Source organism: Gracilinanus agilis, chromosome 2 (assembly GCF_016433145.1).
Source record: "Gracilinanus agilis isolate LMUSP501 chromosome 2, AgileGrace, whole genome shotgun sequence".
Classification (NCBI taxonomy): Eukaryota; Metazoa; Chordata; class Mammalia; order Didelphimorphia; family Didelphidae; genus Gracilinanus; species Gracilinanus agilis.
In genome coordinates, this window is record NC_058131.1 from 693,273,468 (window position 1) to 693,291,725 (window position 18,258).

The following is an 18,258-nucleotide window of genomic DNA, read 5'->3' on the forward strand; positions in this document are numbered from 1 at the left end:
GGAAGGAAGGAAGGAAGGAAGGAAGGAAGGAAGGAAGGAAGGAAGGAAGGAAGGAAGGAAGAGAGGGAGGGAGGGAGGAAGGGAAGGAGGGAGGAAGCCACCATGATTCTCCACTCTCAACCTTTTCTTATCAAGACTAAAGATCCCAAGTCATTCCACCAGCCCTCATGTGACATGGCCTTAAACATAGTTTCCTGGAGGCCCTTCACCATCTTGGCTGCCCTCTAGTTTTCTCTGCCTGCTTCAGGTGGCAAAGTTAGGGCAAACACCAAGCTCTCCACTTGCTTGCCAGGATGCAGTAATGGCATTGAAAGGCCGGTCATCTGCTTCCTTGGGTTTCCTGGGCTCCCAGCACCTGGCCTGGCCTGAGAAAATGCAGAGGGAAGTGCAGGAAGGACACCTGGGGAAGGGGATGCCAGACAGAAGTGTGAGAACTCAGCAAAAAAAGAGAGAGAGAGAAGGTCCCAGAGGAAATCCTGGGCACCCCAGGGCAGAGGGGCCAGACAGAGGTGGGAAGGCAGGGGAGGGCAGTCCAAAGGAAGCCTGGTAGAAAGAACAGCTGGTCACAGCTGCTCCCAGGCAGGCTCAGACTCATTCTCCTAACTCAGAGCAAAGAATCTGCTGCCTCTCCCACACCCCCACCACCTGCCTTTTTTGCTAGCCTCGGCTATCCCTCTCCCTCTGGCTGGCAACCAGCCACTCTGAGGAGGAACCCAGATGTTTGCAGCTGCAGCCCCTGGGCTGGCTTGGGGAAATCATCCCCATTCGACAGTCAGCCCCCCCAGCAAATGTCCCTCCAATGCCCTGAGCCTGACCCCAAGGTCCCAGTGCCCTGTGCTTGGAAGGAAATCAAATTCCTTTCCTAAAATCTCTCGGGCGCTCCTCCTCCCCCTCCTCCTCAGTCTCTGCAGGGGAGGCCGGTTCTCATGGCCTCCAGGGTCCCCCATCAATGGCTTCGTCCTCTTCCGGACCCCACAGAACAATACTGCTGACAACTCCTATTTCTTTTGTGGTTTATGGCCTACAAAGCGATTGCCTCATACCAACTCCATTCAGCAGACAGGAGGGAATTCTCGCCCCAGAAGCATAGGGCGTGAGCAGAGAGAGCCCTCAGCGGCCATCTCGTCAAGCCCGTGAACAGAAGGAATCATGCCTAGATCATATGTGTATTCTTAGATATACAGACACAGAGGCACAGAACATGCCCATATTTACGGAATACAGACCCACGTTACAGATAAGGAAAACTATCTTCAGAGACCCACATTTTAGGAAGGAGAGCTCACAAGCCCCCAGCTGTAGGAGAAGCAGCTAAAGAAATCGACATTTATCCCAAAGAAGAGAAAACTTAAGGGGATCTAGTCAGCATCATCAAGTATTTGAATGACTGTGGGGTGGAGGAGGGGGGAGTCAGGTGGTGCAGGGGTTAAGAGCCATGAGCCTGGAGTAAGAAAGGCTCATGTTCCTGAGTTCGAATTTGGCCTCGGATTTTTACTAGCTATGTGACCCTGAAAAAGTCATTTATCCCTACTTGCCTCAGTTTCCTGATATGTAAAATGAACTGGAGAAGGAAATGGCAAATCACAACAATATCTTTGCCAAGAAAACCCTCAATGGGGTCACAAAGATTCGAACACAGTTCAAAAATGACTGGTGTGGAGGAAGGCTCAGACCGGTTCTGCTCAATCCCAGAAGCCAGAACCAGAAGCATGGGCAGAAATGGCAGAGGCAGGGGGGCAGCTGGGTAGCTCAGTGGATTGAGAGTTAGGCCTTGAGACTGGAGGTCCTGGGTTCAAATCTGGCCTCAGACACTTCCCAGCTGGGTGACCCTGGGCAAGTCACTTGACCCCCATTGCCCACCCTTACCACTCTTCCACCTAGGAGCCAATACACGGAAGGAAGGAAGGAAGGAAGGAAGGAAGGAAGGAAGGAAGGAAGGAAGGAAGGAAGGAAGGAAGGAAGNGAAAGAAAGAAAGAAAGAAAGAAAGAAAGAAAGAAAGAAAAGAAAAGGGCAGAGGCAGATTTCAGTTCAACAGAGGGGAAAACTCCTGGACCATTAACCCCAAGGTAGGTTGGACTGTTTGAGGAGGTGCTGAGTCTCCCATTGTGAACCCTTCGTCAATCAAGAGGAGGGCGGCAACGGAGTAGAAAAGAAAAAAACATTTAATTTGAAGTGATTGGGTCAGATGGGCATCCCATCTCTAGCCATTCACAAGACATTTACCCTCTGTTGGCCTCAATTTCCTCTTCTATGAAATGGAAAGGGCAGGATAGCCAGAGAGTGGACCTCAGAGTTCTCGATCTGAGTTGGAGATGTGAAAAAATATAAGTAAGGTAATGGGGTCACCAAGGATATTATAATAAACTAAGTGGTTTGTGGGCTCACACTCTGGGATTTATGAGAGACTGGACCAGGGTGGAGAGACTAGAGTTTACTGGATTTCCACAGGAATGGCAGTTGATCTTAACTGTCACTCAGCTTCCACTAGGCCAGAGACTAGAAACAGGCTAACAAGGTAAAAGGGACTTAAAAGCTTTAATTATGTTTGACTATAAGGTGGGAAAGGGATTTCTATACTTAAAATCTAAAGGATAAAACTACAGGGCAATGGGAGTACTTATTCTACTCTTATCTAAGTGATCTAAACTAACAGGGCCCAAGGAGCTGTAAATGGAGTCTCTGGGTGTCTGCCTCAGACCTGGATCCTGCCAGGCTTGAGAACAGCTAAGGGCTGATGTGGCTTTGGGATTCTCACTGCAATCCACTGATGATCTCTGGATGCCAGGAGTCAAGATGGTCTCAGGTACCAGGTAGAGAGGGTTTTGCTTGAAGCACTGTCCACCAGAACTCAAACTTCACCTTCTTCCTTTGGCACTGTAGATCTTGTCTTTTTGCTAGATGCCACACCACACAGGATCCCAGGGAAAATCAGAAAGCAGGGTGTCCTTTGCTCTGAGGTCTCCCAGGCTGGCAACAGTTTTTGCCCACCACTAATGGAGTCCTCACTCAGGGCCAAGTCACCTCTTCCTGCTCCTTCATTCCAACCTGGAATTCCCAGCTCCAGCTCCTTCCTGCTATGTACTTCCTAATCAATACCTAATCTAAATCTTCCTCACAACAGGGATGTTGTAGAAAACTCTCCTAGGCAGGTTCAAGGGGGCCAGCAAGCCTCCAACATCACTTCCAGTTCTAAGATTTGGTCCTTCTGAAATACCTTCAGGCAATCCCCTCAAGGCTAAGCTCACCAACTAGAGACCTCTATCCCACAGCAACTAATGCAGAGGGGCAGCAAACGGACTAAAACCTTGACACAATAATATGGTACAAAACCGACCCTCTCAATTCTCTATCCTCCTTCCTTCCCTGATGAGCTGTGAAAAAGCTCCTCAGTCAAGGTAGCCCATGGCAGAAATTTCATTTTCAAAGTGAAGGACCTCATTTTCCAATCCTAATTCTCTCACTACCGAATGACCTTAGGCCAGTCATTTAAAGTTACTGGACCTCAGGCTCTTCTTCAATAAGACAGGGAGTGGGAAGAGTCGGATCAAACCACCAGCCCTAGAGTGAGGAACCTCCACACCTCTGCTCTTGGTAGGTGCAAATCCTGGATAAACTACCCCAGAATAATTAACCTTGGGCAAGGGAACGGGCCAAGGCCCTGTCATGATCTGACAGGAGGCTCCCCCTGAGAATCCCTGGTTCTAATTATCCCGGGACAAACAATAGGGCTGCTCCCTGGGCCCAAGTGGCAGCTGCTTTGGATCACACACCCCCTACCCCCAACACTTCTCCCATTGGTCTAATCTCAGAATGTTGGGTTCTAATCGGGTCCAGGCTTCAGGGAATCTCCTTGGCCTCAGCCCTTGTTGGACGAGTGCCTTGCTCAGCCTCTAGGTCTCCCTCAGACTCATGGAATCTCAGGGGGCACCTGTAGGGGCTGAGGGGCACAGTGGATACAGAGGGTCACCCTTAAAGTCAGAAAGACCTGGATTTACATACCACGTAGCCTCTGTAAAATAGGGGGGGTGGATTTAATGACTCTAGCATCTAGGGGGCTCAGGGGATTCAGAGCCAGACCTAGAGACCTCGGGAGGTCTTAGGTTCAAATCTGGCCTCAGACACTCCCTAGCTGGGTGACCCTGGGCAAGTCACTTAACCTCCATTGTTTAGTCCTTACCTTGGAACCAATATACAGTATTGATTTTAAGGCAGAAAATGAGGGTTTAGAAACGAGAGAGAGAGAGAGAGAGAGAGAGAGAGAGAGAGAGAGAGAAAGAGAGAGAGAGAGAGAGCGCCCACACGAGAGGGCCAAAGGCAGCAGAAGGAAGAACACTGAACAGACGAGCTCTTGCTCTGGCTCTTCCACTAAATTATGGAATGACTGTGGACAGCTCATGCCTCTTCTCCGAGTTTCAGTTTTTTCATCTGTAAAATGGGAAAGAAGGGTCCTTCTAGCTCTCCCATTCCATTCTGGGAATCCATCCATGTCTAAAGGTAAGTGACATCTAGGGTCCTTGTCACCCACCCAAGCAGTTTCCTCAGAGATCAATAATAAATTCAGAGAGGGAGACAGAGGACTGTTGTTTAAGTGTTTGCTATATGCCAGGCATTTAGCAAGAACAATAATAATTATTATTATAACAACATTTACGTAGAGTTTTAAGGTTTACAAATCACTTTAGAAATATGATCTCATTTGATTTTCACAACAGCCTGGGAGGTAGGTGCTATTATTATCCCCATTTTATGGATGGGGAAACTGAGGCAGGCTACCATTAAGTGACTCCACCAGGATCACACAAGTAGTGAGTCAGGCAGTATTGGAACTTGGGTCTTCCTGATTCTGAGTCCAATGTGCAGCTGATTCAGCAAGGGAGACAGAGAGGGGATGGCAGGAGACTGAATCCGCAGTCATCAGTCTAGCCTCCTATGAATGAATTGGGCCAATTCTGGGAAAGTCATTCAAGGCATTAAAACTAGGTGGGTCCAGTGGGAAGGACAGTTTAAGGACCTATTTGCAAGGCTGATGGAGGGAGGGCAGAATACCTAAGACACAAGCTGTGTGACCCTGGGCAAGTCACTTGACCCTGTTTGCTAGCCTTTGCCCTTCCATCTTAGACTTGTTACTAAGGCAGAAAGTAAGGGTTTAAGAAGAAAAAGAAAGCCTCAAACACCATTCTCCATTCCAGAAAGAACTACAGGGGGGGCCCAAGGGGAGAGGGAGGAAAACTGGAGGGAGAGAAGGGAAAGAAAAGATGGGGAAGAGACAAGAAAGGATGGAGGGGGGAGGGAAGAGATGGGAGGAGAAAAGAGGGAGGAGTAGGAAGAAGCAGGAGAGGAGAGGGGGAGGGAAAGGCATTTACAAAAGAAAAAGGACAGGGAAGAAAACTCTAGAATCCAGGGCTGAGAAGGGGGGAGGTCCCCCCGCTTTAGGGGAAACCCCAAGAGGGTGCCTCATCATCTGAGTTGGGGAAGCTCCCAGCTCTGCTCCAATGTGAGGGGCCCGGGATGAAGAGGGGAAAGAATGGCTTGGCTGTCCTGGTTCCTGCCTCCACCCCCCCCTCCCCATCCATGAAATTCCAGAGGATAAAGGGACAGAGTCAAGAGAGAGCCCCCCACCCCCTCCCGCCTCCAGTCCCATCCCCTTGCCAACCTGTCAGCCCTGCTGCTTCCCCTTCTTAGGGGACACAAAGGAAGCAGAGGAGGGATGTGCCTGGCCTGCAGATGAGGGAGGGGGGCAGGGGTTGGCAGGAAGCCAGAGACCCTGAGGGTGGCCAAGCCAGATGGCACCTACCAGGCCCCTGAAATCCCTGGGCAGTGTGGGAACCGAATCTGAGATAGAAGAAGTGCATGGGCAGCGCCATATAATTATAAGAAACGGCTAACATCCAAGGGTGGCAGCACACTTTACAAATATCATCTCATTGATCCTCACCATAACCCTAGGATGATTATGCCCATTTTACAGATGAGCAAACCAAGGCTGAGAAGTTGTGAGTACACAAAAGTGGGCTTGAACCCAGCTCCTCGGATGCTCTTTTCACCACACCACACTTAACAAATACTTCGGTAAGGTGGCTCAGTGGAAGGAGAGCCAGGCCTAAGAGACAGGAGGTCCTGGGTTCAAATCTAACTTCAGATACTTTCTAGCTGTGTGACTTAGCCCCCATCGCTTAGTCTTTCCCACAGAACTATAAATAAAGGGTAAATAAATAAATGCTTGCTGACTGACTGATTGAGCACAGCTCAGAACTGAGCCCAGCATTCTTAGACAGGGTCAGGCACATGGAATTATGCCCCCCTCATTGTGGGCACTGAGTTTCTGTCTGGGAGGGAATTCCTTCCCTTTCTCTTGCCCCAGCCCCGCCCCCGCCCCCCCCCCAGCTCTCATGTCTGAGGTCACACGGGAGTCTGGATCAGAACTCCCATCCTCGCTACCCAGGCCAAGCTTTACACATATGGTCTACAATGCCCCCTGGTCGACCTGAGGCCCTGATGGAAGTCAGGAAGGGTGAGAGGAGGAGGACAGGACAATCCCACCCCCACCGCCCATTCTCCTTCCCTACAGAATCCAAGAAAAGGCTGGTGGCATTTCTAGAAGCAGAGAAACAATATCAAAGAATGTTCCAGCCAGAGGGACCTCACCGGTCACCTCGCCTGACCCCTTCCCTGGAAGATGGGGACATCGCAGCCCAGAAATGTCTCAGCATAAGAGCCAGGACAAAGACACTTAGCGCCTGGCACAAGGTAGGCTTGTGGAAATGCCTCCTGGCAACCAAACGAGCCCCAAGCTTAAAAAAAAAAAAAAACCCTTAACTTCTGTTCTAAGACAGAAAAGTAGAAAGGGCTAGACTTGCCCAGAGTCACACAGCTAGGAAGTGTCTAAGGTCACATTTGAACTCAGGAACTCTGGATTCCAGGACTGGTGCTCTAGACCTAGCTGCCCCGAGAGCCCAAAGCTTTAAAAAAATAAAAATAAAAATAAAAAACTTACCTTTTCCTAAGACTGAAAAGTGGAAAGGGCTAGGCAATCAGGGTTAAGTGACTTGCCCAGGATCACACAGCTAGGAAGTATCTGAGAACAGAATTGAACCCAGGACCTCTGGCACTCTAGACCTAGATGCCCCTAGAGCCCAAAGCTTTTTTTTTTTCCACTTCCTCAAACTGCCCCAAACCAGGAAGATTGTGGTAAATCTCAAATCATGTCTTTGCCACTAAGGAAGACAAGAAAGTCGGAACCCCAGCCAGCATCCAGGGCAGCAAGCTGCTGGATGGGCTAAACCCCAACGTCAGTGGAACCTCAGAGGTGATGGAGAGGGATACTGCTCTGTCAGGGGGAGCTGGGGTGCAGCTTCTTGCATTTCCCTGCTGTGGCCTCATCTCTGACCACATCTGCTGCAGGGCCAGGCACACCGCAGTGCATGATGCTAGTTACCCGACTGCCCAAGGACATTTATTTCTGGTCAGTCCTTTATTTGCTATGACTGTGGGAGTTGTGGGGCAGCCGGCTGGCGCAATGGATAGAGTTTGGAGTCAGGAAGACTCCTCTTTTTTAATTCAACTCCAGCCTCCGACCCTTCCTAGCTAGGTGACCCTGGGCAAGTCACTTCATACTGTTTGCCTCAGTTCCCTCATCTGTAAAATGATGGAGATGGACTAGATGGCTTTTAAGGGTCCCTTTCAGCTCTAAATCTATGACTCTGTGATCTCTAAGTCACAGATCCTAAATTCTACTATCTATAAAATGGGAATAATGACACCTATAATATTGGCCCTCCCAGGGTTTCTAGGAGACTCAAAATACACACACACACACACACACACACACACACACACACACACACACACACACACACACGAAGCCTGGCACACTTTTAAGTCCCACAGAAATGTCAGTTGCTATTATTAGGTAAGTTATTTCCCATTCTTAGGCCTCAGTCTTTCTCTCTGTTAAAATGAGGGACTGAAATTAATGGGTCTGGGCTTGGCACAGGGCCTGCCACATAGTAGGTGCTTAATAAATGTAATCTCTAGGAGTCCAGCTCTCAGATTCTAGAATCCAGGAAGGACAGGCCATCTGAGGTACCACATTTGAGAACCAGGCAGGCCAGACCAGGCTCAGACTCTCCTTAGAGTCTTGGTGGAAGAGCCCAGGTTGTGATTTCTCCCATATGGGGCAACACTTACAATATAAACCCATCCCAGAATAATCAATAACATCTATATATGGCACTTAGAAATCCACAAAATACTTTCTCTTGCTTGATCCTCAGCGTTTCTCCAGGAGAAAAGTGCTATTATCATTCCTCTTTGTACAGATGAGGAAACTGAGGCTGAGAGAAGGTTAAGAGGCCTGCCCAGGGTCACAGAGCAAATAAATGTCAGAGGCAGGAATTGAACTCAGGTCTTCCTGATGCTAACGGCCAGTACTCTATCAATGAGCTGCCTCATTTCCATGGTTCTTTAAGGTTTACAAACAAGGCATTTTCCTCACCATAGAGCTATGAGGTAGTCAGAAAAAAAATATCACTACACCCCCTTTTACAGAGAGGAAAACTGAGGCTGTGCAGTCAGACAAAATGACTAGCTCAAGGGCACAATAAGTGGCACGGCAGGACTTGAACTCAGGTCTCCAGACTCCAAATGAAGTGTTCTTAGCCTTCCCCCACGCCACCAACTCCTTCTTTTTACAGATAAGGATCCCGAGGCTCCCAGAACAGAAAGGGACTTGTTTACGGATGACCCAGGCAGGGCTGGACTAGAAGCCTGGCCAGTGGGCTTCCAGGCCAGTGTTCTTTCCATTACACTTTTTCCCCAGCCTCCCCCTCAACTCCAAATTCAGGACCACCCAGGAAGAAACTTCCCAGTTCCTAAAATTGGGGAACTGGCGGGAGTAAGGGAAATCTCCCAGGCCCAGCCAAATGTGGGGCCCCCAGCCATTCGCACCCCCTCATTTGCATGCCCCTCCAGGGCAGGGGGAAGGCCAGGATGGCAGGGTGCCCGGGCTGGGCTTAACAATAGAACTAAATATAGGGCAGGAGGGGGGAGAGGAAGAGGTCTCCAGCTGCCGGATACATCTGTCTTGGGCAGCCACCAATTAATAGGAAACACAGGCATGCTTGGTTCCCCTATTGTGTTGCTGGGGGGCGGTATAGCTTTTTGGACCTGCACCCCACTATGGGAGGTAAGACCAGCCCCTCACTGTCCAAGGCACAAATGTTCATTCTCCTCAGAATCACTGGCGTGCCTCCACAGAGCTCCTTAAGGCTCCCAAAGCTCTTTCCCTCCGTTATCTCCAGAGGCAGAGGCTATTTCTATTCCCATTTCAGAGATGAAGAAACTGAGGATCACAAGGGTAAGTGATTTGGCCAGGGTTACAGCTAGTAAATGTCGGAGGCAAGATTCAAACTCAGGCTCTTGGGACTTCTCCAGGTGCAACATTCTCTCCACACTACCAGACCAGAAGGGACACAAAGTTACACAATCCAAACCTCTCATTTTACAAGTGGGGAAACTGAGGCCTGGAAATGTCCCTCTTCCCCTTCCCTGTTGCCTCTACCCCAAAAAGCAACAAGTATCAGCTCAGTGAGCCTAAAAGCTGAATAGCTAAAAGGGTTCCCAGACGCCACTGATTTCTCAGGGCTTAGAGAGGAGGAGGAGGAAGCTCAAGGGGAAGGACGTTCACCCTTTGAGGCTACTTTTTCCCTCCTATTAGGGAGTCCCAGGGAGGTCAAGCCCAAGAGCCTGGCAGCTGCAGCAAAGAGCCCCAAGTTCCTTCATCCATTATAAGCCTTGAGCCTGAGCCCCAGGCCCTCCCCAAGCTGGAGATGCCCCGCAACGGTGTATCTCTAGAATAAACCATTTACAGGGCAAAACACGACTCCCTGAAGTCCTAGAAGATCTGTGGTCTCACCCTGGAGTAGTCCAGCTGAACCAGAGAGGGTCGGCCACCCGGCTCATGACAGCATAAAGGGGCTGGCAGCCAGCCTCGGAGGACCAAGCGGGCAGACCTCCCCTACACCCGGAAGGCTCTGCCCCTTCCACCCCCATCCCCAGCCTCCTCCAACTCCTGCCCATTTCGGGCCTAAGGCAAATAGAATCATCATTCAAGGAAGGTAGGATTCGAACCAAGGTCCTGGGACTCCAGAGGCTGTGATCTCCTCTCTGTACTTTAGTCTTTGTATTCCCAGGGTCAACACACAGAAATCCTTTCATGAAGGCTGGGGGATGAACAGATCCTGCCAGAAGGTAAGCTGCTGGCGGAGAGCCCCTCTGTGAAGGAAGAAAAGCCCCAGGGACCGGGTACGGGGCTTCCCCAAATTAACCAAGGCGGGCCTCAGAACAAGAGGCCAACTCGTCTGTCTGAGAAAGGTGTCCCCCCTCCAAAAGTCCCTTTTCCTTCCACGCCCTGCGCTCTTCTGGGGCTGCCCCACTGGTTTCAGTGAGCATCGCCTTTCCTAGGACCAGGGAAGACACCAACATGGCAGGGACACGGAAGGCTGTGGTGAGGCACAAAGAACTGCTGGTCCACTGAGACCCAAACGCTGCCCCCTCGGTGTATGGATTTAGACATGCCCTGGCCCAAAGTCATAGAAGGGTCCTTGCAGGGCAATTGATCCAAGCCTCCACCTCGAGGAAAAAATCCCCTTCCCAATATGTGACCAGCAGTCATCCTGCTCCTGCCTAATTGCTCCAGGGAAAGGGAAATCCCTATACTCCAACACAGGAGTCTTGGACTAGACTAGGGGTTCCCTGAGGGACCGTCCAACTTTCAAAGGCTCCGATGGCTTCTCTTCTTCACCCATAACACCTAAGTTCTTGTCTCCAAGCTTTTGCTCCTTGCCTGGCGTGTCCTCCTCCCTCCTCACTTTCTTTGACAAATTTTTTGTCACTTAAAGTAGTTCAATCATCATCTACACAAAATCTTTCCTGATACTTTCAATCATGACCGTTCTTCCTCTCCCAGACTACCTTGGATTTAATGAATTTGTGCATTTAATTTTATCTTCTGTATATTTATTCCACATAAATGTTGTCTCCCCATTAGAATGTAAGTAAGTTCCTTTTTAAATAGGGTTTGTCTTATTCTTTGTATCACCAACACCCACCGTGTCATCTGGCATACGGTAGGCACTAACGGTCAACATACCTTCCATCTTGGAATCAATACTATGTATTAGTTCCAAGGCAGAAGAGGAGTAAGGGCTAGACAAGAGGGTGAAGTGACTTGCCCAGGGTCACACAGCTAGGAAGTATCTGAAACCAGATTTGAACACCAGAAGATGAGTCTTCCTGACTCCAGGCCCAGTGCTCTGTCCAGCTGCCCAAATACTTGACAAGAAAGAGGAAATTCGGCTGGGCTCTTAGAAAAGTTCCCCACACGCCATACCTTGAAAAAGTATCTAGGTTCTGAAAGGAAGACAGAAGGAGGGATGGCACTGCCAACAGGGCAACTCTCTGGGTAAATATAGGAAGACAAGAGGTGGAATGTTGAGGATGAGGGGGCAATGCCATTCGGCTCTGAATCTGAGCATACAAAGTGATATGAAATATGGTTGGAAAGGTAGGATGGAACCAGACTGGGGAGACACTTAAGAGCCAGGTGAAAGAATTTATATTATACCCTGGGAGGTACAGGCAGTCACTTACAGTATCTAAGAGAACAATGATTCATACAAACACAGAATTTGAGATCTGGAAATTATCCTAGCAGCCACCAAGTCCTACTCCTACTCCTACTCCTACTCCTACTCCTACTACTACTATTACTCCTCTTATGATAACATAACCAAGAGGGAGTCAGTAGATATTTAACAATCAGCTCTTTTAGGTTTAATCTACATTGCTTGTGTTTTTTTCCATCACTTTCTTAAGTCTAGACAATCAACAAAACAAGAACTCATACCATGATTTGTAGTGTTTGTTGTGATCTGGGGTAGAAATGCTCAAACTGAAAAATTAACAATCCTCGGGCTGGTCTGAGCTGGCTCCAGCATGGCCCTGGAATGGGCAAGACCTTGTCAGATCTGTGCCTTGCTTTAGCAGCTGCGGGGAAGATGGATTTGAGATCTGAGGGACTAGAGCTGGGAGACCAGGGGAGATGTGCAGTTTTGGACATGGCGAGTCTAAGCTGACCATAAGATATCTAGGCAGATACTTCTAGTGCTTACTTAGCACAATGTCTGGAAAATAGCAGGGATGTAATAAATAAATTAATTAATGCCTGACTGATTGACCACCTGGCATCTGGAATTCAGAAGAAACAATGATTGAACCTACAGGTGTTAATGAGATAAATAAAGAAAATGTAGAAAAGAGAACCAAGGACAGAGCACAGGGGAGACTCTCGGTTAGGGAGCATGAGACATGTGACGCTCCAGCAAAGAGAGCTAGAAGGTGAATTAAGGGAGAGTGGTCCTATAGAAGTCTAAGGAAAGAGCATCCAGGCAGACCAAGACAATTGGATCTGCAGAGAAGTCAAGGAGAAAGTGGACTGAGAAGAGGCCATTGGACAAGCATCAGTAGAGTAGTGGGCTCAGGAGTCACGCTGTAAAGGGCACAGGAAGTAAAGGGGTGTTGAGGAAGGAAAAGAATGTAGATGACTTTTCCTGGGAGTCGGGCAGTGAAGGGAGACAGATCCTGGGGATGACAGGGTCAAAGGAAGATTTTTCTTAAGGCATATTGGTAGGGAGTGAGGAAGCAGCCTGGAGAGAGAGAAACAGATGACTAAGGAAAAGAGAAGAGAATGGATGGAGTAGTAAGTTCACTGCACAGACTGTCAGAGATTAAAAGGACCTAAGAACATATGGACATACGGGACCTTGGAGTCAAAGGCTAAGAGTCTCATTTTACAGAGAAAACTGGTTCAAAGAAATCAAGCCATTCATTTGCCCACAGTCCTGTGGTCAGTACATGCCAGAAGACCTGACTTCAAGTCTACAGTTCCATACAGTCGCTGAGGGATACTGAGCCAACAAACCACGTTCCCATTTACAATGCCGTGCCATTTTCGAGGTAGAAAGTAGAATATTATTACATCCATTGTACAAATGGGTAAACTGAGACCCAGAAAGGTAAGCAAAGTGACTTTGTAAATAACAGGACCAGGACTCTTACTGTCACTCCTCTAACAACATGATTCTACCATTTTTAATATGTTTAATATGAAGGTTAAACATACTTAAGCAAAAACAGGAAAATCTCCTCTGAAGGCATTTTGATTTTTATATCCCATGAGCCCCTGCCCCCACCACTCCTAGGGAACACCTGCTTAGGGCAGAAAAGCAAAACTTAGCAAGAACTAAACCGAATACAGAACCACCAGGACAAGTGAAGAGAGAACATTTCTCCTCTGTGGTCCAGCCGCTCTGCTGAGGAGGAGATGCTCACTTCCAGCATCTGCCCATGGACCAAATACCAATCGGCACATCCAATCAGAATTCTCTTGTCTTTGGCATTGCCTTCATTTACTTTATACAACGTCGTCCATCTTTGCACCATGCATCTGTTTGCTGGACAATTAGGGGGAGCAACAGAGAGAGCAAAGGGCTGGAAGTCAGTAAAAATCTGTGTTCCTATCTGGCCTCAGACACTTCCCGGCCAAATCACTTAGCCTTTATGTGCTGCCTCAGTTTCTTCAGCTGTAAAATGGGGGTGAGAGCACCCCCCCTCCCAGGGTTATTGTGAGGATCAAAATGAAATATTTGTAAAGCGCTCTACAAGTCTCAAAGTGCTTTTTAAGTGCTTAATAATAATAATAATGCTTATTATTATCCCATAGTCCTTCCAGATCTAAGGTTCTAGCACACCTAAGCAGAGAGCGATGGGCAAGTCTCTGACACGCTCCAGTCACCTCCTATCAGTCGTCCCTCTTCATGGGAGAGAACGAGGCCCAGAGAGGGCCAGCAGCTTCCCCAGGCTCACAGGGCATGCCGCAGCCCAGGGTTCCAGGCTTTGGCTCTCCTAGGTGTTTTCTCAGAGTTCTTGGCTCTTTCTTGGGCCCCACACCTGGCGCCCACATAGTCTCCATCTCCTTCCCCACCTCCCAGGGAAGGATCTCAGCAGGAAGGACAGGAGGGGACAGAGAATGCTTTCCCAGCAGGACGCGAGCTCCAGGCACAGACAAAGCCACATTCCATCAGGAGCCACCCAGATGCTGGTGACCCCAGGGGTCATGGGAGCCCGCGAGGGCAGGGGCAGCAGGGCGGAAGCCGGATTTATTGTGGAAACTGAGGAGCGGCCGGCAGCCCTGGGAGGGAAGTGACTTCAGCTCCCCTTCTGTCCTGGGCTGTTTCCTCCCTCGCCTCCGCAGCAGGAGAGGGCCAGGGACCAGGAGCTATTAACTCTGCACGGGCTGCTTCTCAGGACACCCATGGGCTCACACTCTGGGCAGAGAGAGGGGTCTGTCGGTCCTGCCAAACCCAGTTCTCCTACCTTGGGGTGCCAAGCTCCACAGACTGTACCCCTCAACTCTCTATGGATAATCAGGCTGGAGAAATTGGCACAGAAAACCTGAATCTCGGGGGCAGCTGGGTAGCTCAGTGGATTGGGAGCCAGGCCTAGAGACAGGAGGTCCTAGGTTCAAATCTGGCCTCAGACACTTCCCAGCCGTGTGACCCTGGGCAAGTCACTTGACCCCCATTGACCACTCTTCTGCCTTGGAGCCAATACACAGTATTGACTCCAAGACGGAAGGTGAGGGTTAGAAAAGAAAAGAAAAGAAAAGAAAATCTGAATCTCATTAAACAAACTGGGAAATCCTCCAGGACAGTAACAGTCTGGGACCTCTTATTCCCAGGAACCTCTAGGGGTTCCCCCCCACCAGGCCCAGCTACCATTTTCAGAGGTGGAGAGAGCCCTGGGCTTGGTTGGAGTTAGGAAGACCTAAGTTAGAATTCTGCTTCACTCACTGAGTGATCCATAGCAAGTCATGTTACCTCAGTTTGCTCATCTGTAAAATAGGAATGATAATAACACCAACCAGGAGCAGTGATGTGGCTCAGTGGATGGAGAGCCAGACCTAGACATATATACTAGGGATATAAAGACAAAAAATGAAAATTGCCTCCGGGAGCATGTGTTCTTCTGGGACTTTGTGCGATAAAAAAAAAGTTTGATTCTTTTGTTTTCTGAAAATAAATCGCCTAAATAAAATAGGGCATCATGGAATGATTCGGTGACTCTGTTATACATCAACATTTAACATGTCAAGAAAAAAAAAATCTGGCCTCTGATACTTCCTGGGTAAGTCACCTAACCCCTGCTGCCTCACCCTTACTGCTCTACTGCCTTGGGATACATAGCATAGATTTTAAGAAAGAAGGTAAGAGTAATAATAATAATAATAATAATAATAAGTAGTAGTAGTAGTAGTAGTAGTAGTAGTACCACCTACCTTCCTGGGGTTTTCTTGGCAAAGATACTGAGGTGTTTGCCATTTACAAATGAAGAAATTGAGGTAAACAGAGTTAAGTGACTTGTCCAGGGTCATACAGCTCCTAAGTATCCGAGGCTAGATTTGAACCCAGGAAAATGAGTCCTCCCGACTCCAGGCTCAGTGCTCCGTGTGTACACCTGTTTGTGTGTGGGTAGACCCACCAAACGTCCATCTGTACAAAGTACACGCCTTCAGACATTATCTATAGCGTCCATCATTATTTTGATGACGTCAGGCCTTATTTAAGGAGCCATTACTCTAAGCCTAGGAAGCAAGATGCAAAGTGCCCGTTTGCTAATAATCCATTCCATCAGTCAGAGACCTTCGGGAAGCCCAGAAGGTCATCTGCAGCTCCTTCCTACAAGTGACGAGCTGAAGCCCAGAGAGCCCGTGTCCTCCGCTGGGGTGAGGGCTGGGACAGGGGAAAGGGGAGCTGCGAGCTGGCACGGTGGGGGCCCCCAGAGGCTGTCGAGACCCCCACAATCCGCCCAAGAGGGCTCCAGCTCCCCTCAGCGAGAGGGAGGGCGGACGTGGGGAGGATCCCAGAAACAGCCCCAGAAGCTTTGGCCACCTCCCGCCCCACCCAGGAACTGCCAAGCAAATTCACTTTTCCCACTTAGGAAAACACGCCCGACTCGGACTTGGCAGCAAGCGCTTCACAGCAGCCCCAACCTCAGAGCGGCAAAGGGAAGAAGGAGGCTCGGAACAGGAAAGCAAACGTCTTCAGTTTCTCCCTCTTCCTGTTTATCTGCCAATGGATCCAGAAACTCCAGAGAGCTCCCTGCTGAGGGGAAAAGAGGGCCAAGAGAGGCGTCTGTGCGCCCCTCGGGGAGCCCCAAGGCCTGGGCTGCCTCCGCTCCTGGCCTGAGGGGGCCTCTGCCACGTGGAGGGGGCTAGTCATCGGGCAGAGCCCAGGGAGCAGCAGGAGGCCTGGCCCATCCCTTCAAACACACGGGCTGAGCTCAGTTCCTGAGCAGGAGAGATATCAGTGACCGGCCAACAAACGGACTGGGCTTGTCCAGTCAGAGCCGCCTGGACACCCTCCTTTGCTTCTTCTTCCTCCCTCCCTCGAAGATGTTCCTTTGTCATTCTACTTCCTTTATTTATGCCTCTAAAGACATTCGTCCAACAAGAGGTTTCTAGGCTTCCCCAGAAGGATACAAACAGATGGAGAATCTCCCCTTCTGAGGCTAGAATTGACTGGAGAGGACGCGTCCTGCCCTGGAAGCTGTCTGTGTTAAACAAGTCACAAGTCCAGTCCTTCCCCCCATCCTTCTATGTGATCCCACACGGGTAACACGTGGTTTAAAGAGATCCATCCACAGATCTACGATCTCATTCAATCCTCACAGCCAGCCTAGCTATTTGCCTTGATCTAGGGCAGTGATTCCCAAAGTGGGCGCCACCCCCTGGTGGGTGCTGCAGCGATCCAGTGGGGCAGTGATGGGCACAGGTGCATTTATCTTTCCTATTCATTGCTGTTAAAATTTAAAAAAATTAATTTCCAGGGGGCTAAATAATATTTTCCTGGAAAGGGGGCAGGAGGCCAAAAAAGTTTGGGAACCACTGGTCTAGGGGAAGCCACTATCCAATAAAGTTCAGTTTACCCATCTGTAAAATGGGCACAAGGACAGCCAGGGGTTACCATGGATCGAGCAATGGAAGACCTCTCTTCTCAAGTTCAAATCCAACCTCAGACACTTCCTAGCCGTGTGCCCCAGGACAAGTCACTTCACCTGTTTGCCTCAATTTTCCCAGAAATAAAACTACTCTAGTATCTGTCCCACGGAGTCATGGAGACTCAGACACAAAGGAAATAACTCCATCAAAAACAGAAATCATAATACCTACAGGTTGGGTATTTTTAGTATTTTTAGTAGTGTATGATCAAAGCCAGATCCCTTAGAATCTCTGATTTTAAGAGAATTCATAACTGGACAAGTTTAAAATAAAGAAGACTATTTGGGGCAGCTGGGTAGCTCAGTGGGGGCAGCTGGGTAGCTCAGTGGAGTGAGAGTCAGGCCTAGAGACAGGAGGTCCTAGGTTCAAACCCGGCCTCAGACACTTCCCAGCTGTGTGACCCTGGACAAGTCACTTGACCCCCATTGCCCACCCTTACCTTCTTCCACCTATGAGACAATGCACCGAAGTACAAGGGTTTAAAAAAAAAAAAAAGACTATTTTGATTACACTGAATTCAAAGGTACAAACAAGATAAATCCAAAACAGAAAAGGGGAAGCTAGATGGTTCAATAGATAGAAAGCCAGGACTAGAGATGGGCAATCTTGGAGCTCAAACAGTTCCTAGATGTGTGACCCTGGGGAAGTCATTTAAGGCCCACTGCCTCGTCCTTACTGCTCTTCTGCCTAAGAACAGATTCTTGGTATGGATTCTAAGACAGAAGGTATTGGGTTTAAAAAAAAAAAAAGAAGAAGAGGATGAGAAATCATCAGCTGGGGTAAAATCTCTGCAGCCAAGTCTGATATATGAGAAACATGAGAAATAACACAAATATACAAGAATGAAAGCCATTCCCCAAAAGATAAATGATCAGAGGATATGAATAGGCAGTACCCAAGTGAAAAAACACAAAATATTAAGAAGCATATAAAAAAAAGCTCCAAAAACTTAATGATAATCAATCACCAAGAATTTGTTATGGGTCTACTTTGTGCCAGGTGCTAAGCTAGATCACTGGGGATAAAGTACAAAGAAGGAAGCATCCCCTTCTAGACAGGAGCAACCATCTAATGAAAAGAAAAATGGGAAGGGAGGGAGGGAGGAAGGAAGAAAGAAGGGAGGGAAGCAGGGAGAAAGGAA